Source organism: Cibotium barometz, chromosome 44 (genome assembly GCF_041138505.1).
Source record: "Cibotium barometz isolate CiBa-2024 chromosome 44, ASM4113850v1, whole genome shotgun sequence".
Lineage (NCBI taxonomy): Eukaryota > Viridiplantae > Streptophyta > Polypodiopsida > Cyatheales > Cibotiaceae > Cibotium > Cibotium barometz.
Genome location: NC_141089.1, coordinates 46,396,754 through 46,402,008, shown reverse-complemented (window position 1 = coordinate 46,402,008; position 5,255 = coordinate 46,396,754).

Genomic DNA, 5,255 nt, shown 5'->3' with positions numbered 1-5,255 from the left:
CTAAAAAAATGAGATATTTTGGGTATAATGATTCAATTTTGACACCTTGGGTAAGGATAAGGGGGCTCTTCAAGGAGGCACCTATTTCACATGTGTGGTGGAGTTTTAAACTCAAAAATATTATGATATTTTTATCTCTCCTCTCTCTTGGATCAAACCAAATCAAAAGGGAGCCAAACTAGGTCCAAATCTTGTCCAAATTCAGCCAAAGTGAACCTGGAAAATTCTAGAAACTAGTCGGACTTGGTTAGAGGCCTTCATCACCTATAAATAGATCCTTAGTCCTTTGTAAAAAAATATGAGAACTATACCATGCCAGTATTATACTGAAATAATGATATTTTCTATTATCCTCTAAAAATCCTCTACAAATTGGAGAGATTGGAGCTTCTCTCTCTCTTCAATCTTCCTTGGAGTCTTCATCAACATACCAAACCAATTGATTGGTTGGGGGCCTCTACTTTGATTAAAGAATCAAGCAATCTAGGAGGTAAAGTGTGGTTTATGGTCTTTTTTTTGAAAAAATCTCCAAATGTTTCTCTCTTCTCAACCCCTCTCAAGCTTGAGAAGAATTCAATTGAATGGCTTTTTAATATAATTGAAGTTCTTGAATAAATTTTGTGATAAAACACATTAAGTTTTCATTTATGCTTAAATTAATTTTTTTTTAAAGCATGTCTCTCTCTCTCTCCCCCCCAAAGAATGTTCACTCCTATGACCTATTCTATATTCAAATGATGCTTCTCATGAAGCAATTCTCTAATCTAAAAGTAATTTTTAACAAATTAGAGGCCAAAAAGAAGTGGCTTTTTAATGCTTTTATGCTATTTAGTTTATGGAAAAATTAGGAATCAAGTCCATAATTGGATGGTGGTCTAACTAATGGTTATTCTATCATATGATATTACTAAACTTTATGCTTTCACAATTATTGAGAATTATCAGTAATAGTAGCGGAGCTATGGCGAAATTTCAGAAAAATTAACACATAAATCATTTTCATTCATATTATGAAAGAGGACTTCCTACCATATTCTAGGATTTATCATCCTAGATTAATTGAATGATTCTCATTATAATCATGAAAAATTTAATTTTTATGTTCATATAGTAATTAGCAAAAGAGGAATTTCTAGTAATTCATTTTTATGTTAAGAGAGGAATACCTATGACATTTGGAATTCCATCATTGAGATGGGAAAAGAGAAATTCCTAGCATATTGAATTTATGGGTATTTTATTTTAGATGAAATTACTTTATGAGAAATATTTGATGAGATAAAAGAGGAATCTCCATGACATTGGAATACAATTAATTAAATGCAAAAAGAGGAATTCCCATGGTATTTGAGATCCAAGAAATTACATGGGAAGAAGAGGAAATTTTAGTATAATTCAATTTATGATTATTTATCAAAAGTGAAAATATGGGTAGAATTGATTTTTATAAATCCCATAAATTCTGGGAATAGCATGTGAATGGATGAGATAAGATGAAAATAGGATACGATAAGATGTGTATGGGATGTGATAGAATGTGAATGGATGTGTATGGGATGTGATAAGATGAAAATAGGATGTGATAAGATGTGATGTAATGAGAATGGATGTGGATGTGTATGTGGAAGAATGGATGTGGATAAAAATGGATAAGGATGTGTATGTGGAAGAATGCATGTGGATGTGTATGTGGAAGAATGGATGTGGAAGAATGAATGTGGATGTGTACGTGGGAGAATGGATGTGGATGTGTATGTGGAAGAATGGATGTGGATGTGTATGTATGGATGGGAATGTGTATGTGAAAAAATGGATATGGATGTGTATGTATGGATGTGAATGTGTATGTGGAAGAATGGATGTAGATGTGTATGTGAAAGAATGGATATGGATGTGTATGTGAAAGAATGGATGTGGATGTGTATGTGAAAGGATGTGATGTCGATGTGAGTGAATGGATGAGATGTAATGTGATGTGAATCCGGATGTGAGTGAATGAGATGTGATGTCATATGAATCGGCGGATGTAAATGAATGATATGGGATGTGAATGGATGAGATGTGATGTGATGTGAATCGGGATAAGAATGAATGAGATGAGATGTGAAATAAATATGATGAGGTGTGATGTAAATTGAAATAGATGTGAATGAATGAGGTGTGATGGGATGTGAATATGGGTTGATGCGAGTGGATGAGATGTGATAAGGGTAAATGAGCAAAGATGTGATGAGATTAAAAATGATGTGATTGGATGAGAATAGGAATACATATGAAATTGGGTATGGATTAAGTAATGTGGACGGATGTGGAACAATGGGAAAGACGAGAGTTCTTTATAGAAACTATATTTATGACCTGTTTATGAGTGGACAGGTGGTGAGCGTTCTAGTTGCCAATGATGGCATAAGTGCATCGATGAAGGAATGATTGGAAATTAGGATTCAACCGGACATTTTGGAGGATTATGATCAGTGACACTATGGTTTCATTAAAAGATTGTTTTAAAGATAGGTGAATATGTGAAAAGGGCAATTAAATATTGAGTGTGTAAGTGGTGTGACTAGCTTTAAGTTTGCATGAATATCCGGCTAGAGGGCCTGGGAACTCTTTTCCTTGGTATTCGGGATAAAACCTAACCAAATTCCTATTTGGATCCCATCACTACAGTGGTTGGGCAGTTGGCTAACCCATGGGACTGGATGGGGTTAGGCTGGACTGATGGATCCATACAATGAGACTCAATTATGTTATAGTACGATAGATGAAGTGAATCTCGGATACTAATTGTTCTATATGGAAAAGAATCAACAGCTGTGCCTCTCGATGGGGGAAAAAGAATTGATCTCTATGATCCAAGTGCAAGTTTCTTCCTTGATCTGACCAAGTGACTTACAGGTTCGATCGCATCAATTTGGTCAGTAATGACCTTGACTACATTAGAGTAAAAATTATCTTGGAGCAATTGCCTATGCTTTTCGGGCGAGGGAAGTTTTTCTGGGTTCGGTTTTGGAAAAACCGAGGGATTAGTCCCCTGTCCGGATATCCATGGGCAAGGCCCCGAGTGAGAGGACCTGCACCGCACAAGGAGTGCTACTTCCGCTCTGCTAACACCCCCGAATCTGTGAGGGGGCATGCATCTTTTAGCTGGTATCAGAGCAACTTGGCTAAAGTGGATCAATTGAGAAGGCAAAAATGTCAAAAATTTATGAAATAACAGTAAAAGGTTGGAATTGTGTGATGAAATTCATACAAACTGATATTCAGACTGAAATTCATAAATTGGTAATTGAGTCTTTAGATGGAAGTACCGCCATTGTACGAAATCCCCGACTTTCTTGAGGCCTAGACATGATGGTATTTACCTTATAATTCCAAGGACTATGAATACCCGTATATACCGAGGGTATAACTGCAGCTCTTTACTGGCAGTATATAAGAGTAAATCTAAAACCTTGAAAATATAAGCAAAAATGCTATTGAGATGATGAATTCGAATGCTGGTTGATATGATTTTAGAATTCTGGTTGAGACTTGATGAGTTGATTTGGATTCTGATTGAAAAATGATGATTCGTGAATTCTAGTTGAAAGAAGATAAGTGGAATAAAGCCACAATGAGGATGAATGGGATGAATCCCAGTGATGATGATAATAACTGGAATGATGATTATGACTTCAGCAAATCACTATGAAATTAGTGGATTGTACTGACAGATTGCTACTGTTAACACTTGACCCAGTGGATCCAATTAAGGGATGACAAATTAAAAACCTGTATAACTGAATTTTTCATGGAGGAATGTTCAAATGGAATTTTCGGTTTGATGGACCATTATTGTGTTACGGATATGAACGATATGATCTGAATAAATTGTTATCTGATGGTGAGTTCTATATAAGGGATCTTTATCCCAGGATTCAGTTGGGTTGACCAGACTATAAGGAACCCCGGAATCAGTTGGACCTAAAGAGAAAGAGTTGTCCCCCACCAGCTGCGAGATGAGGACATCTCGCATTTTTTAAGTGGGGTAGGATGTAAGATTCCTCCCTCCAACTTTTGAGGTGTACAGGTGTAAGAGCCTCCCCTTCTGATCTTGTAATTATTCCGCTCTCTGAAATAAAAGAAAGATCTTGTTTTACCCTGTTTGACCTAGAGAGAGAAAATATCTAGAGAGAGATAATCCAAAATTGAGATATTTTTGGATATAAAAGTCCTCCTAGTGTCTAAAATGGTTTCCCCTGAAATAGAAATTCAAAAAAAACTTTCCAATGTGCAATTGGAATTAATTGGAAATAGGTATAAAGGACCTTAGCCTAAGGGTCTAGATTTTCAGAAATTTTTGGATTATGGTCCATTTAAGGTTTCTATACGGGCCAATAGGATCAATCCAAGTGTGGGGAGGAGATAAATCCAATTTATAAAAGAAAAATACTTAAAAATGAGTAAATGCCCACATAAGATAAAGAGTTGAATAAGTCCAAGGTTTATTAGTAAAAAACTATGAGTATTCCAAAAAAAGAAAGAGATATTTTGGGTATGATGATTCAATTTTGACACCTTAGCAAGGAGAAGGGGGCTCTTCAAGGATGCGCCTATTTCATATGTGTGTTGGAGTTTTAAACTCAAAAATATTGTGATATTTTTATCTCTCCTCTCTCTTGGATCAAACCAAATAAAAAGGGAGCCAAACTTGTTCCAAATCTTGTCTAAATTCAGCCAAACTGAACTTGGAAAATTCTAGAAACTAGTTAAACTTGGTTAGAGGCCTCCCTCACCTATAAATAGAAACTAGTTGGACTTGGTTAGAGGCCTCCCTCACCTATAAATAGATCCTTAGCCCTTTGTAAAAAAATATGAGAACTATACCTTGCCAGTATTATACTGAAATAATGATATTTTCTATTATCCTCTAAAAATCCTCTACAAATTGGAGAGATTGGAGCTTCTCTCTCTCTTCAATCTTCCTTGGAGTCTTCATCAACATACCAAACCAATTGATTGGTTGGGGGCCTCTACTTTGATTAAAGAATCAAGCAATCTAGGAGGTAAAGTGTGGTTTATGGTCTTTTTTTAAAAAAAAATCTCCAAATGTTTCTCTCTTCTCAACCCCTCTCAAGCTTGAGAAGCATTCAGTTGAATGGCTTTTTAATACAATTGAAGTTCTTTATTAAATTTTGTGATGAAACACATAAAGTTTCCATTTATGCTTAAATTAAATACCTTTTTTAAGGCATGTCTCTCTCTCTCCCAAA